At 40.5% G+C, this 17,857-nt stretch overlaps 2 long non-coding RNA genes across 2 annotated transcripts in view; one reads left to right on the top strand and one right to left on the bottom strand.

Annotated features, from left to right (window-relative positions):
• LOC145736595 (uncharacterized) overlaps positions 1-17,857 on the bottom strand; it is a 259,716-nt gene that overhangs the window by 106,186 nt on the left and 135,673 nt on the right. The gene's annotated exons all lie outside the window — the stretch shown is intronic.
• The window catches only part of LOC145736397 (uncharacterized), a 99,128-nt gene continuing 93,917 nt past the window's right edge, over positions 12,647-17,857 (top strand). The window contains exon 1 of the long non-coding RNA XR_014179922.1: positions 12,647-13,108. This is a non-coding gene — a long non-coding RNA (uncharacterized LOC145736397). The remainder of the gene's footprint in view (positions 13,109-17,857) is intronic.

The raw sequence follows: 17,857 nt of genomic DNA, 5'->3' as shown, positions 1-17,857 counted from the left end.
AGTGATAATGCTGACAATAAAGTGGAAATTTCTGATAAAGTGCATAACCCCAATACAGTTCAGCAATTACCTAACATCTATAAAGAAGTTCGAAAACGACGTCATAAATCTTACATTCAAAGTAAACAACGTTATGATTTTCGAAAGAGAGATGTTAAGTATCATGTTGGAGATCAGGTCTGGAAGAAAAATTATGTTTTATCTAAAGCAGTAGACGGTTGTGCTGCCAAGTTGGCACCTAGGTACATTCCTTGTACTATTTCTAAAGTCCTCTCTAATTTGGTATACCGTTTGGTTGACAGGGATGGACATAATTTGGGAGATTGGCATGTATCTGACATTAAACCGGATGTGACTTTAAGTGACGAGTCTGAGCATTCTGATGCTCATTCGTCTGACTCCTGATTATTGAGATTTAGTTTTTGTTAGGATTAACTCTAACTTTGTATGCAATTCCGTTGGTTTAATAGGTGTACACGATTTGAGTCGGTCGTATGTTTTTCTAATTGATTGAATCCATAATGAACAAGTTTGTGTTTTCTTGATTTGGTGATAATGACATTTTTACCTAACCCCTTTTTCAATAAGTGTCATTATTAAGGGACAGTGGCGGGTACTTATATACTCAATTGTTTAGTTGAAAGATTCTGTGGATACCGTATTACCCAGAATAACACATTTTAACATCGTGTATCATTTTTAATTTAATTTAATTTGACTTGTTTATTATTGGATTTAATTTTTCTCGATTGTGACTTTAATGAATTGATTTTCCCGCTTTGGATACTCCTCTTTATTTGTTTGTTCTGGAATGAGTGTTACCGTGTGGTCAGGGTTCCTGGAACGATTTGGGAGTGTCAGGGAGTACATTTTTCCTCGATTGTGTCTTTATTGATTTTTTCCCATTTTGGATACTCCTCTAAGTTTTTTTGTTCAGAAACGAGTGCCAGGGATTCAATTTTCCTTTTGCTCGATTGTGTCAATTGTTTTTCCCCGCAACTTGTATGCGTTAATGTTTAATCTTGCGTACATGTAGGGAATTTAATTTTTTTTTCTATTCTCTATTTTGTCTTGTCAGTTTTGACAATTTACCTGATTGTGACTTTTACCGGATTTGACTTTCTTTGTAACCACTTTGCTCTGTTGTAAAGGGCTGAGCGGAATTGGGTGCCGTCATAGTCAATTAACCTCTAAGGTTTTTGGGAGGGTAGTTCATGGGGGGAAAGTCTCAGAGTCCCTGTAAGTACCTTAATGACCCTGGAGTACGGGGACTTTCTACTGCGTTCGACCTCAGTCCCAATTGCTTGGTTACGTGAGATTTGGCGTCAGTGGTTTGGTTCGGAACACCCCAGTAGATTTAATTTTTGTGTGGTTACTGATACACTAACCGTTCGGTGTATTTTTCGGGTTTTCTACAAAGGGTTCCTATCAAAAACCTTTGTCTTCTCTTTCCTGTTAGTTTTCTTTATTTCATTTCCACCTGCCAGGTGATTTTTTTGGTTTCTCTTTCTGTAGTTTTCCTGAGCGTTGAGTCCTGTCTCTGCTTATCTCTACTGAGACTAATGAATGAGGTTTCCTCTCACATAACGACGTTTACGCAACGTTGGTTTCATGTTCAACCCCGTTTTAATTTTCTGGACATAAACCGATTAGAGATTTGTAGGGTCATGACGACTTCTCCTGGGAATATTGTTTGGGTGGGAGACTGGAGCGAGTCAACTGGTACCTTGTGTTTTTTTTTTCTCTCTTCAGAGCTACTTCATAGCTGTGATGAGCTTCATTTTTGCTTGAAAGGTTGTATGCCTCCTTCAAATGGTATGTTGGCGCCCATTGCATTTGTTTTCTTGATTTTGGTGGTTTACCGTCTTTTGGTTTGCTTTTCATCAGGTCAGTTTCGAGGTGCTTTTTCACTTAAAAAAAAAATTAAAAAACACGTGTCAAAACAAGTTTAATTTTTTTTGGTTACTTAGGGGAGTGTGTTACGTACGAAATAGAGTTTTCGTCCGTAACTCGATTGGTTTGTGTTTTTAATGTCCGTGGGCCTAGTTACACTAGTAGACCGATTCCGATCGCTTAATAGCTCCATGTGCACTTTGTGCACATTTTGTGGTTAATGTGTGTGCGTGACCTGATGAGTTATCAGGTGCCGTAGTCACGTGATCAGTTTCGATTTTTGTCGGGGAAGCGTCGGTTTGTGGTCCTGTTTCTTTGTGTCAGGTGCCATGTGGTTATTTAATCACCCCACTTTGTGATATCGGTCCCTTTACCACTACAGCACCCAAACTGCCGACATCTGACCTAGGTTCTGAGCGTTGTGGCACGTGTGTGACTTGTGAATTTTTTTTTTTAAACCTTGATCATCTGGCCGAATTACAGTATTGTGTTCGGTCCGACCAGAGATCTAAGGGCTTTCCGACCAGAGATCTAAGGGCTTTCCGACCAGAGATCTAAGGGCTTTCCGACCAGAGATATAAGGGTTTTCCACCAGAGATCTAAGGATTTTTCCGACCGAAGATCTAAACTTTCCAATCGGGGATTGAATAATGTTACAATGTTCTGTTGTAAACATTGAGTGGAATTAATAAATCAAATAAATAAATAAATAAAATAAACCTAACCGAGACTGCTCCGTCCAGAGTTTTCCGGGCCAACCCACGTTTTGGAAAAACCGACCAGCAGCCACAGAGTTTTAAAAGGTCAGAGCCTCAGTCAGAGTTGAGCCACCAGGTCAATTCCTTACTTGATTTTGTTTTATTTAATTTTTTTTTTAGTTTATATTAGTTTGCTTTAAACAACTTCAACACTTGTCATTACCTCTGGTCACCTTTTTGGTTGCCGGAACAAGTGTTGAAGCTGTTTGTTCGTTTTCCCTGGTGCTGCTGTTTTCTGCCTTAAGTACCTGTCACCAGTCTCTGGACCCCATTTCCTACCTGGAAATCAGCGGTGGCCACTACTGACTACTGGGGAGAGGATACTGGAGGTTTCAGGACCCAAACATCGTCCTTAAAAACTGGTAAGGGCAGTTAGAGACGGTTTGGCACTGGGAAAACTTTTTCTGTTTTTTTTTTTGCTTTAATTCATTGTCGATCCTGTTTAAATTTCATTTCATTTCATTTTATTCACAACATTAGTCTTGCAACCTTGTAATTTTTGTAAAATATTGTGGTTGTTTTTTTTTTATTTGTAATATACACATGTACATATACAACTAACGGTTCGTTTGATTTCCTACGGTAAATCCAGAAGTGTTCATTTATTAAGAGCTAGTAATTATCTCATACAATTAATCCACGACCTTGAGCTAACACAATTAAAAATGTTGAAATCTCATTAACGTGAGGTTTCATCATAACAAATTGGCGACCAACGTGAAGGCCTTTTTGATTTTTAGTGGATTGAACACGCTTGGATTGTGGGTTATCAGACTGCCTTGTTTGTGCATGTGTGTTTTTGCATGACTACAATATTTACTTAATTTTTTTTTTCACGGTGCCAGACGTGTATATAGTTTAAATATTTATTCTTGAATTAAAGAGTGTCAAGTTTGGAATTGCTGGTTTATCGTACTATCGTTGAATTTTTACTTTACTTTACCTCTGTTTTAGATTATTGATTGCCGTGTTCTTGGTATCTTGCAAAGAAGAAAGCCGTTTAGAGCAATCCTAGTGAGTTTCCCGATTACTGCATAAAAGACGGCCGCCTGTTCCGACATTTCTGGGATATAAATGAATGTAACATCGCCGAACCGAACTGCCGTTCTACGGCAGAACCATAATGAACCGACCGCCGGACATTTGGGAATAGCAAAAACTACCGTCCGTATTACCCAACGTTATTACTGGCCGGGAATGATGCGTGATATCGCTAAATATGTCCGTAATTGTTCCTCCTGCCAGAGATAAAAGCTTTCACAGCAGGCACCTCCAGGCCAGATGCAACCGTCTCGTAAAAAAAATCCCTAGGAAACCGTCAGTACCGATTTAGTTGGCCCTTTACCTCGTTCGGCCAAAGGAAACAATTCCCTAGTAGTTTTTCAAGACCGTTTCACTAAATGGGTACAGTGCCGAGCAATAAGGAAGGCAACAGCTCGTGCCGTAAGCCAAGCTTTCTACGAGGAAATTGTAACTCGTTTTGGTTGTCCAAAGACCGTGCTGTCCGATAATGGCACCCAATTTACTGGCCAACGGTTTAAAGAGTTGCTTGAGGAATTAGGAATAGCTCACCGTTTCACTCCGCCGTATACGCCACAAGCTAATCTTCCAGTGAGTAGCAGGTTAATACAGTCACGTGGTGAATTAAATTAAGTGCTGCAACTCCCTATTAAGTTTGACCGCAAGACAAACTCGCTTTCCGTGTCGTCCGGTGTGGATGTCCTGCCCCTATGGTGGCTTTCTTTCTTAAATAAACGAAGAAGCAGATAATGTATGTATTGAAGGTAAAACAGAAAACTGTTGTAATTGACTGAGCAAATATTATTTACCTAACTGTCCAGAAGTTGCTAAGAATACACAAAAACCTACTGTGAACAATGTTTATACTTACAATTAAGGCTTAAATATACAATTGTTGAATAAACTTAACTACAACTCAGCTGATCCGCTCAGTAATTGGTCCATAACAGGTTGGTAAGTGTAACTTACATACAGTTGACGTAAAAACCTTACACCACCAACCACAATCAACTTATTGAATAGCCCTAGTATGGTCAGCAGTATCAGGGCGACTACATCTGTACAAAAACAGCTAAGGAATGGACTTACATTTAAAAATAACACTGAAAACGAGAAAAAGGATACGAAACATGTGCCTGTCCCATTTAGCCACCATAAACAGCTCGGTCACCAAAAGGTACCTCATGTACCTACCAGAAGGCGAGAAAGTTTCTTGCACTATTTAACATTTTTGGTTTTGGTTGTGTTGGAATATCTTGAAAATAGTTTTATTAATTAAGGTTATGTGCAAATCCTAAATGGGCGCGGATTTGTTTGTACACCCTTACTGATCCGTTGCCGGTCAGTCACTACTTGCCTAAATGCCGATTGGTTAAAATTACACTGACAGTTAACAAAGTGTTGTTTTCTCTGTTGTGTACACCGTATATGACAAAGACAGCACTAGACATATAGTAGTTGCCGAGGCGAGGCATTTCGGATTTTATAGCGCAAATCAAACTAGTGTCGGATGACGTAACAATATTACCACCACCAAACAAATCGTGAACGTCTGACAGTCAATGTCAGTGAGTACCTCCTTTAGGATCAAAATTCCACTCATCTAATGTTAGCGCAAGTGAGAAAATCGAAAATGTACCGGAAATTCCGCAAGCAAGCAAGCCATGCCGGAAGTACCGGCCCGAGTGAATTCGGCAAAAGTGAAAATTAAACGAAGCAAAACGCCTTTGAGGTACTCGAGACGGTTGAGGCATCTGCCCCCCGAGTACACTTTAAAGCAGGGCAAACAAGCCATTTCGCAAGGGTCGTGAGTGTTGGTGTCGAGCGTACTAACAAGACGCTCAAGACCTGTCCGAGGTTTTGCCTCAAAACTTGCGCACCAATACTCAGGGCCGTATACCGTTGTTAAAGTTGTTTCTCCCGTGGTCTATGATCTTAAAGATTGTACCGGCAAAACTTTTCAACATATCCATATAAAGGACCTTAAGTCGGCTTATATCTAGGTTAGTGCGGAGTTCGATCGTAGGACAGATCAATCATAACCGCCAGAAGGCTTTTTTTCCTCCCTGAACGTTTTTGGTAAACGATGAGGAAACTGAACAATTGGGAAAAGTGGCCGACGAAATCGTGGCTACGCCGAATCCACGAGAATGGTCCGCCGGATTGGTGGCGCAACTACAAAAGTTGCGCCCACCAAACTACCCCCGAAACCTCCGGTTCCGAAGGCACTTGAAGACCAGCGATGGCCGGCGTATCCACGTAAACGTGCCTTAAATCCGACCTCTATTTTTTATTCTTTCTGTGCATAGGCATTTCCAATTTTGTTTGTTGACTGTAACATAACTCGCGGGAAGCTTGTTGTGTTCATTTTTTTTTCGTTTCCGTGCCTCTGGGACGCCAGTTAATCGCTGAAATTTTTGTTTTTTTAAGATGTCTGACTCGCCTGTATTGGAGTTGACTTCCGAAGACCTGTGCTTAGACATTCTGTTTACTGTGACCGATAACGAGGAAACACCGACCGTGGAAACTTTCCCGCGGCAGATGCCGGAGACAAGTGCTCAGCAAGCACCGGCCTTACGGTCTCAACCGCCACAGATAATGGGCTTGGCCGCCGATGCACCTAATAGAAGGTTGACGCTGGCAGATCTTGCAAGCGACACCGAGACCGCGCCGATGTCGGTCCCATTTAGAACGCCAGAAAATCCGGCGAAATTACCGTTATTTTTGCTAGTCAAGAGGAGACTGTGCTGGAGATGCGGCCACGAAGGGCACCATCGGCCGATCTGCTCCCGGCTTTCCATCTGATTTTGCTCAAGATGTGGGTACCGGATTCGTATGTCCAGCAGTTGCCCGTGCAGGCCCTAGTTTGCAGAGGAGGAAAAGACCGTCCTCCCGCCTCCCAGAGTTTCCTCAACGGCACGTCGCTTTGTGTCCCGGGGGATTCAGTGTCGCCTGGACCGCGAGAGGTCAACACGTTGGTGTGACCGGTGTGCCGGAGGTGTCGGGATGAGTTCGCGCCGCGCGTTTGACCAGTGAGCAGGTAAAATTTCATTAAGTTGTCGTTTTTTATTTATTTGGGGTTTACGCTTAAGCTCAGAAGGCCGTTGTAGGTCATTGTTTTGTTTAGGGACCGAAATTTCCATTATGTTTATTAAAAACAAGTAAACTGGGTTTCTTTTTTTTTCCCGAAGAGAGAGCGGTGTGTAACGAAGTTACGAATAATTTTAGTTTTATTTTTTATATCGTCCGTTAGTGCCGTTTGTGTTGCAGCATATCGCGGATAAATGTACTATTAATAGAAGCCGTTTAGTAAAGTAACTAGTGCTAGTACTTTGCCAAAAATACGATAAGCTGTATTTTTAAGTTATTACATTTTCTCAAGGTTGGTCAGTCGGATTTTTACAGTTCTTGTTGGAAACAATTGGTAAAATTACAGGGTTTACAACAACACTGCAGTATGATAGCGCGTAATAGGAAATTAATGGTTTACGGCTTTCCTTGTAATTAAAATTCACGAGTTGACGTAGCCGGTCAGGTTGGCCGAAGCGTACCGGTCTCCTGCAGTACTGCGGTTCTGTACGCGTCACTCGAGTAGGGCTGCGTTTCCCACTACCCGAAAGTGGGGGACCTGACTGTTTATTAACTGGCGTGTGCCGCCAGTTCGGGGCTGTTGAGATCGCCAGCTTTCCAGAGCAACATTTCAACCTCCGAGCAGCACCGCCGCACCATAGTAAGTATACCTGTTTGGTGGCTAGCCCTCCTAGTGCACTGTGTACCTGTTATTTAAACACCGAGGCTCGATAGACCGGGTGTTCCCCTTGTTACCTAGACTACTTGTTAGTACCGAACCGCCCCCTGCACCCCGTACTGCTGTTTTCTGCAGGTTTCACACAAACGCTACATGGTTCGATAGAGCGGGCGTTTGTGGCGTTTCCCCAGTCCGGCCATTTTAGGGCCCTATTAATTTCGTAGCGTCGAGGTTTGACAGACCGGGCGCTACGCGTTAGATCCGCATTCAACACAATCACTACATGGTTCGATAGACCGGGCGCTACACGTTAGTTCCGCATTCAACACAAACGCTAAGTGGTTCGATAGACCGGGCGCTTGTGTCATTTTCCCAGTACGGTCATTTTACGGCCCTATTAGTTTCGTAGCGTCGAGTCTCAACAGACCGGGCGCTACACGTTAATTCCGCATTCAACACAAGCGCTACATGGTTAGATAGACCGGGCGTTTGTGTCATTTCCCCAGTCTGGCCATTCTCCGGCCCTCTTAGTTTCGTAGCATCGAAGCTCGACAGACCGAGCGCTACACGTTAGTTCCGAATTTAACACAACCGCTACATGGTTTGATAGACCGGGCGTTTGTGACAGTTAACAGTCCGGCCACACGTCCTGTCCCTGTTTTTTTTGTTGGCTACGCTACAAGGTTCGCTAGACCGGGCAAAGGTGACAAAAACCATTATCTTGACAACTGGACCACTACAAGGCTCGGTCTATACGAGGGTGGTTTCAATATTTCAATAGTACCTCCTGCCGACTCTTTTACTGACCCGTGACACCGTAACTTTGTTTGCACTAGGACGGTTAATTGCTTAGTAACCAAGTTGCACACTCTCATTCTCGATTAGATTAAATTAAGGGGGGGATTTAAAAAATGCTTATTTGAGCAGTTAATTGGTTCTCTTAAGCTTGCTGAAATTATAGAGTAACGAAAGAAGAAAAAAAGGTAGTTGTTTGATACTTTTGGCTTTTATTAGCTTTGTCACCACCTGAACCACTGTTACTACAGATTAATGGGAACTTTGTTTCCAGCTGTTTAAAAGCTACCAAAGCATACGAATTGTCTTTCCTGATTCACATTTCGAAAACTGTAAATACTTTATTGACACCATGTGGCGCCAGAAGCAATTCTCAATAACTTTAATTCTAAAACACACTTTAATTAGAACTCCCGAATAAATAGCGTCACACTACCAAAAAACTTTTTTATGAAGTCAATGCCAACTTAGATAGAAACTACTTTTTATGTTTTTTAACATGTTATATCATCCTATTTTTAAAGCAAAAAAACCAGATAAAAACAAAATGGAGCTCATGGAAAAAAAGTTGAAGATAGTATCTTGAAACCGAAACGTGGGAATTGAAAATCAAATACACAGGAAAATAGTAATTAAAAAATTGCTCTAACAATGTTCAGAAAAATTTTCAAATTAGAGATAATACAGCACTTTTTTGAAAATGCTCGTTTTTGGTTTTTCGGAAATAACTCAAGAATGAAACACTTCGCTACACAAAACGTAGCATACACATACAGTGGTTAGTCTGTTATTTAGAACGTGCCCTGGAATATATGTTTCCAGTTCTTCAGAAAACCCGTTATTGAAACATTACTGCACACAAAATATTAAAAAAAAAAATAATTTTTGGTTTGTAAATTTCCTTTTTATAAAATTGTCAACGTATACAAGAGACTAAAGACATCGATTGATATAAGAAAGACGATAAATAGATGAGTTTTGAAAAATTGGCAACATAGTAAAGCCATCATGTCCAATTCTATTAAAATATTTTCATTGTTACAGCACTTCCTGTTGTGCCGGAAGTAAGTACTTGCTTATTTTAAATCAAACATTCTATTTTTGCTACACTTTTAAATACTCCTGACGATTCCAAGTATGTTTCATGTATCATATCCTATATCTATATTCAATTATTTTCGATATATTGACGCTTAAAAAATAAAATTTGCCATGGAGTCTTAAAGAGGTTGTGAGATAGAGGAAAATAGTTTGTAATCTTCAACCTAATAAAAATGAGACGTTTTGGTGACATTGCGAGATGATCTTACTAAATTCCGCTCGAACTTTTAAATTAACCAGTTAATTTTCCATAGCATGTTTTCCTTACAAATTTTCCTCGTCCTCGTGAAATTATGGAAAACATAGGAACACAAAAATTATCTGTAACTTTACGTCGTCATCGAATCATAATAATACCACGGTACAATTGTCTTATTATATGTATGTGTTTATCAAAACATACTTCAACTTTATAAAATTCATAAACCTTATTTTATTTTGACTGTATAAAGCCTCCAGAAACTTCATATTTTATTTTATTTTATATAGGGTGGTCCAAATTGATTGTCGGATAATTCAAGGTTTGAAAGTACAAAAAAATAGACTCCAAAATCTCATAAAAACTGTAGTCGAAAAGTGTCTCTGCGGAGTGCTCATCCTAATGCCACAAACCACATTCGCCATTTTAAAGGGATGATCGGTGGTCGATCAGAAATTTGACATCTTCAAATTTAAGTCATTCTGATGTGGCACATCTGACATTTCATACTTTCTCCTTGAAGATGCTTGTCTGAGTATTTATTTTCATTTTGCATAGTTTTTCAGATACCGTCATTTTGATATTCTAACACATGATGAAAAAAAATCGTACCAGTCCAGATTATTATTTAAAAATTTAAAGAATTTATAAATAAACATTTTAAAATAGTAGCATCCCAAATACGAATTTTTTTGGTTAGTTAATTAAAATTGAAATTTTTTTTTTGGGGCACATATTGAGGCACACTTCTCAACCATAGTTTACATGACACTGTAGCGCTTTTCTAGCTGATTTCCTCGGTTACGTTGCCTCGGGCGCCACCTTCGTTATTTATAGTGGCTGAAGGTCCACTTTGCGGTGCCTGGGTAGCCTTTAGAGAGCTGAAGAAAGTTCCAGAGGGTTCGGGAAATAAACAAAATCAAAACAACTGTTTTCACTAAACGTACTGTATTGCGGCTCTCTGTACTTACAGCAAATACTTACGGTAACGGTTACCTAATGAATCGAAAGCTACCTTGTTCGGTGGTTCGGGGAAAGCGTGTAACGGTAAAGAAAACTAGCTACGGACCCTTCACTACTGTTTAGCCTGACTACTGTAGATTATGACTGTCACTATGTAGACACGGTGTAAGTACGGCGGTAGGGTACGGTTATGTAGAACTAGCTACTCGGCGCCGGAGTTTGCTCCAAAAACCCTAAGGGGCCCAATTACGTGAACAGCGGTGTTCCCGTCACTCGACCTAATCTCTATATGCCGCCCCGATTCCCCGGGGTTCGACAAACAGAGCCTCCGTTGCACACTGCTTCCCCAGAATCATGCAACAGAGGTTTCAAGTCTCGTGACTTTGCCAGTCACACAGCCGCTAATCCCTCCAGTACCCCAAACCCGTTCAATACTCCGTTTCCCTGAGCCAAGTAAACGAGCTACAGGATTCACCGTTCCTGCTTGCTACACCGTTTCCCCGGTGTCAAACAAACAGGAACAGGACCAGAAGGATAACCTATCTCTTTTCAAAATAAAGTAACTGCAGCCGGCGCAGTCTTACCAGAAATACCCTCAAACGGAATACCGTTCAGTAAAGATATTGAAATATTGATATTGAAAATGCCCCAAACGGAAAACCCCGGAAAAATACTGAAAATGCCCCAGTTTACAGTTTGTTAAAATAACTACAGTTAACGGTACGGGTTTAAAACAGCAAACAAAACAAATACCGGACGTGCCGTCGGTATGTGCCTATTTTTTACTTACAGATACGCGGAGATAAGAGTTATCAACGGCACGGAACGGCTAGGCTGGCTGGTTTCGATCTTTTGGTGATCGAAGAATCCAACTAACGGTGGGGCTGTTAGTGGCGGTACCCACTCCCAGCGCCCACCGAACCATTTCGAACGGCTCCGGACGGCCCCGACTACATCGACGCCACGACGGCCGCGGTCAAGCACCCAGCAGTGAAGGTCACGCGTATCCAAGAAATAAAATTAATAAAAATTAGTAACTTCGTTACAACACTTTGGTGTTTATTTTTTACTCTCCACCCTTTAAGTATCGTACAATTAATTTGGACCACCCTTTATTATTTTTTTAATGTTAAGTTTCTGTAGAAACCAGGCATAAATACCGCTCGCGCTTTTAAATTAAGGTTAGGACAAGTGAAATTTGCAAAGTTGCAACTAAGCCACCAAAAAAGTTACTGGTAATTTTAAATCTATCGTGGTACCGTGATAATTTCAGAATAATAAAAAAAAGTTAAATTCTAAACCGTCAAGGCCCTGCATATTCCAATCTATCAACATTGGTCATGCGTGATTGGCCATCATATCACTTTTTACTCTTTAAATTACTGTATTGCACAAAAAATCGTTTTTCAGCTCTAAACACAAAAAATATTTCGTATGCAATTGTTCAAATTGTATCATATAATCTAGAGACATCGGGTGACTTAGCAGGCCACGAAAAGAGGCCGTTTTTTAAAGGCTATATCTATGGTTATATTTTATAAAAAAATCATATCAACTTTAAAGCGGAACTTAAGCGGATTAGTAGGTATTGCCAAAAATTGTATAATAAATATAAAGGGAACATTAAAAAATAATCTTTTTTTTCTGCAAACTACTGCAACTGGTGATATAAAATATACTAAATAATATTTAAAAATATTATATTCTATGAAGTCACACTTTTTAGGTTACCCTGTCACACTTGAATATATATACCGAATATAGCCCTTTCGGTGTAATGTAGGTTTCCGTTGAAACGTAACGTTGGTAATGTCAATAGGTCACGTTTCTTCAGAGGTTTCGAGCCATTCAGGACCACAAAACCATAGTTGATTGACTATGGTTTTGTGGTCGTGTGGTCCATGTTAATTGACTCTATTAATCAAACCGGATTGTTACTGATAAATGAAAATGCCCAGCTCCACCTTGAACGGCATATTAATGAAATAAACGTATTAATAACGATGGGGGGCTGTGGTGTCTACGAAAAAATGCCAATGAACCGTGGCAAACGATACCAACGACTTGGGGCTTCATAGACAATTACTGCGGCGGTGCGGCGGACCGCCGTAACAGGTGATGGCGCTGGCGCATCGGGCGTTGGCTGCTTGTTGCCATTCAGCTAGGCGATTCTAAACGTAAACATGCCCCCCACCTTGAAATACTGTCACGAATGGAAAATCTATTAATTCAAAAGATGGACTTAGTGACTTAAAAACATAAGAATATTTGAGGATTGCGAAATATTAAGCGCACGAGGCAAGGTCGCACCATGATGCACCGAGTGTATCATGCACCGGGTGCACCATATCAGCGATGAGTCGCCATCACCTGCTTTGCAGGAATATGAAAAATAGGCGACGAACAATAACAAACTACGTCAGCCAATCGGGTATAAAATACGCCGATTTCAGCAGTATAGGATCAGTGTGAACCAATCGACGGTAGTGCGACCAGCTGACCCAAGAAGTCGAAATGTCGACTCTCCTCGAAAAAGATCAAGTTAAGTAGTCCGTTCTCCAAAGTTGTTCCAACGCGAAAGTGACCAAGCCAGCCGCCAGAAAATGCTAAGTCCTTAGCTTATGAGTCTATGTAAGTACAATTGTTAAATTGTCAACTTTTAGTGTGTTTATGACCGTATTGTGCAGACCCATTTGTGTACACCGTATTTAATAGATTTTAGTGTTCAATAGAAAACTCAGTGTTTGATTCCATCCTTAAAACTGAGATCCCGGCGCGACGTTTAACGTCGTGAGTCAGTTTAATTAATGAATCCAGAAGGGCTCATAAAGTAAACGTGACAATAGAAAGAAAAGAAAAACAACCACTTTCTTGTTTTTTGCTAAAATCAAAATCAAGGAAGTTAGGGGGTGGTCAAAACAAAAAAAACAATCAATCACCCTGTACCAGTAATAATCGACACTGGTGCAGAATTAAACATAATAAGCCACCACCTCACAGAAGGGGTGTACAAGCGTGGCCAACACCCCACCCTGCTACTGACAGCAGGAGGACAAAGAATAGCTAGTCAAGGAGAGACATGGGCATCTCTTGAGCTTAGGGGCAACAAAGTAAGAGAATTGAAAGTGAAAGCAACAGTATTGACAGGCCCACCCCAACCTTTGATATTAGGGATGGAATTTTTAAGGGAAATGAAGGCCTCCATATGTTTAATAATGAACACGCTCAGATTGGCACATGACATGATTATACCACTAAGACAGAATATGAAAGTACCCACAAGCTGCAACCAATTGTCAATATAAAAAGCACCCACAATCTTAAATTAGAGCCAAGACAGGAGAGCAGCATACGAAGCTGGGAAAAAGTTTTCCGAGAAATACCCGGATCAATTTTCAGCTTGCCGAGCAACATTGCATGGGCCTTTGCGTCCTCCACAACGCCAAGCAAAGACAGAGGAGTCGGAAAAGCTATTAGAAATTATCTAGCGGAAAAAGAAACAGGCAGAATAAGCTTAGGCAGTACAACCAGCTTTCAAAAAGAAAACAGGCACGTCTTACAGATGGCAATAATAGGAAATAATGGCGAATGCAGGCCCGCTGAGACACTCAAAAACTGCTGCAATAAATTAAAAGAATGGACAGTACGAAACGGTATCTCCGACATAGCCATCCCAAGATCGACTTCCGCAAATAACACAACCGACTAGACAGAAACAAAATACCTCTATCTTTAATTCAACCAGAGACATTGAAAAGTCATCTAATAAACATTAGGGATGAAATAAGAAAAAGTGAACATGAATTAGCTATACCGGTATCCGAACTGGCCTCTTACTTCCGCATACCTATAAGCGAGTGTAATTTTTCCAAGGGACAGCTGATAGTACACATCAAAGTACTAACTGTAACCAGGAATAACAATTGGCAGCTGTTCCAGCTCCTCACAAACCCATTTGCATGGCAGGGTCAGACCTGCACAATAAAACATGCGCCGCTTATGATGTCAGTAGCAACAAATCACGGTAGTACCATCCTGAAAGAAATAACAGGTTTAGCACTGCACGAATGCAAGCCATATCAAGACCGGCTGTGCTACCTATCTAGGTTCTCAGGAGATCAAACACAGGGGCCTTCATGTGCACGTAAGCTATTCCATGGAGCAACGGTGGAGGACATAGCAGAACACTGCCCCATGCATTGCCATCAGTCAAACTTGATGATCATTTCCGAAACAGGCTCAGAAGAATTCCTGATCACTCACCCTAGAGCCAATACATCAGTCTCATGCCCAAAAGATACAACTACCCTTGCAGAACAACTGTTAAATCTGCATGGGGCATTAAAAATAAACCTACCCTGCCAATGTCAATTGATAGTAGAGAAGGATGTAGTAATACAGAAGAGGTTCCCATGCAGAAACGAGGACGCGTCGGTATCTATACATCACATACTGCCAGCAGCCTGGACTAACCTAAAAACATTTGTGCTAAAACCATCTAATAAGCAAGCCTTTTTACCTACCTTTCATAATCTATCAGAATGCCTCAACAGCAATTAGACCACCAATCTGCCACATTTTAACCTTACCTCCGAAAGAGACAGTTTGCAAAATTTAGACAAAGCTTGGGAAAAAGCGCAACACGTACGACACAGCAAGCTACTCGAGCATAGCTGGTGACTTCATGCAAGTAAACAGGCGACCCGTAAGATGGCAGGGTACCACCACCTGCAAACTGAGTAACAGGTTCTCCGGTACCAGTCAGACAAAGTCCAACTTGGGCCAACCTCAACACCCAGCTGCTTGCCCAGGAACGAAGTGACGTCATAAATAAGAAACAGTAGGTATAACTTAGGATATATTATTAATTTACAAATAAAGGCAGTGGCCATACCTCCTGATAGATTAAGGCATTACAATACTAGGATAGTTAGTGTTCGGGGCGAACACATGTCGGGGGAGGGAGATGTCACAGATTCCAACATTTATAGCGTTTTCGGCTTGTTGGTCTCGGGCAATCGGAGATCGCTCTACTCGCGATCGCTGTGTTCGACTTGGATATGTCGATCAATCCGTTTGCGAGCTGTACGTTCGACTTGGACTGAACCTGCTCGAAAATCGAATTGCGATCGCTCTCGGCAGCTCCGAATTATTTGACGTAGCGACGAGCCACCTTAAGAAATATAACCTAACAAATTTTTATTTTTGTTTTGGTTGTTTTGTATGTCGCGTTTCGTGTTTTTGAATATGGATCGGTCTCAGCAAATCCTGCAGATATTGGAATTATTGTCTTCCTCAGAAAGTTCTGATGAAGAAAAATTCGTTTCAAAGGTTGTGTGCTACGTTAAAGTTACCCAGTAAAATGAAGATAATAAAAGATTATTGTCTTGCGAGATAGGTTGGCCGGCAGCCCCTAAAATAATTCTATAATTCTATGAACATAGAGTGTTTCTTGGTGTTCCAAGACCATTTCGATTAATTATTGAATTCAGTTACAAAGGCTACGTGACTATTTTTAAGCGTTGAATCATGAAAGTCAGACGTGACTTTTCTTAAGTTTTAAATTTTTTAAGAAAATTTTGCATTCAATCTATCTTTAGTTGAAAGTATTTTAATAATAGCAATGAAATGGCAGATACTGCCTTTACTACAGTTGCTTTATGTCTGATAGTGTCAATGCCTAGTTTCATTACCTGCAACACGGTCATTCTGAAAAAAAAATACATTAGTGTGATAATTGAACATAATGGCAAAGCCTGACAATTTTTTCTGGAAAAAACGTCAACCATAATGTTGATTGAGTCAGTTTCAGCTGTAGAAGTTGGGGCAGCAGCAAGCAAGATTTTCAAATGAGCAATCATATATTGAGGAAAACATAGCAAACATCGGCATCATAGCCTGGTGTTAACGAGTGTATCGTGTATCGCTTCGAACTGCCCATTACTACGGATATTTGGTTCGGGTGTGCTCGAGATCGGTCGTTCGAAACTCGGGTGGTCTACGTGACCGGCGCGTGCAGTAGTCGGCAACAGACATTCTAACGGAACGTTTGGAGCGTTCCTTTGTTTACCTTACGTACATATCTAACCTATATTTTTAAGTTGTTGTTTCCTTTGGGTTTGTAAAATAAACCATTTAAAACAAGAAGTGCATCTTGAATCATAACATTGGTCCTTCGATCCGTGATAGCAGCTGGTGTGAGAGTTTGTTGCCGACTTAAAACTATCAATATCCTGTGATTCCTGTGCAAGCAAACGAAAGCAAATCGTAGTCTTGAAACTAACCTTGGAGCAGAAGAGCAGCCATTTTGTATTGTAAGTCCGTTCCTTTAGCGCTTTTCCTTGTTGCATTTAGAACCTTACCTTGGCCTATTTTGTAGTTAGTACATTGCAATTATTTTATTTGTATCGTGATTATGGCGAACGAGTTAAGAACTCTAAAATACAAACGTGGCTCAATAAAAGCTGGTATAACTCGTTTGAATTCGTACTATAACAGTATTAAAAGCTTACCAAACGTATCTCCTGAACAAATTGAGCAGCTTTCATCGCGGTTAGCCGATGTTAGCTCGTTGATTTGTGATGTTAATCATATTCAAGAACAAATCGATCTTTTATTGCTTAGTAATGATCCACCGGACGGGGTTTCAGCAGATGAATATGAAGAAAGCATTATTTCCCAAAGTTCTTCAGAACGAAACGACTTTGAAATATCTTATCACAGTATTGTAGCTCAAATTCGCGTTTTTATATCTCAACATAAAGCTGTCGAACACTCTGACAGTAATGTATCTGCTCATTCATCTCACCCTTCGCAGCTTAACAATGGTGTTACCTCAACAGTTAAATTTCCTCAAATTAACTTGCCAACATATACGGGAAATTATCAAGAGTGGATGGAGTTCCACGATATTTTTCAATCCTTGATTCATAATAATAATAATTTAGACGACATACAAAAATTCTATTATTTAAAATCTTGCTTAAAAGGTGAAGCTGCCAATGTGGTAAGGAATTTGGAAGTATCAGCTAACAATTACACAGTTGCGTGGAACTTACTTAATGATAGGTTTGAAAACAAGCGCTTAATCACTAGCAGTCATATCAAATCAATTTTAGATATTGATAAAGTAATAAAAGAGTCTCCAGCAGCACTTCGAAAGTTGAGTGATGAACTAAACAAACATATTAGATGTTTAAAGAGTCTTGGGCATCCAGTAAGCTCGTTGGATACCTTACTTATTCAAATCATAGTTTCCAAACTAGATCATGTTACTCGTAGGGAGTGGGAGCAGGCCCGGATTGAAGGGGATTATCCTACGATTGAAGAATTTTTACTGTTTCTCAAACGGCGATGCGAGTTATTGGAGGCCATTCAGGC

The sequence above is a fragment of the Ips typographus genome, linkage group LG12 (genome assembly GCF_016097725.1).
Source record: "Ips typographus isolate SLU linkage group LG12, UJ_Ityp_2.0, whole genome shotgun sequence".
Lineage (NCBI taxonomy): Eukaryota > Metazoa > Arthropoda > Insecta > Coleoptera > Curculionidae > Ips > Ips typographus.
Note: the sequence above shows the minus strand (reverse complement) of the source record. Positions and strands in the feature narration are given on the sequence as shown.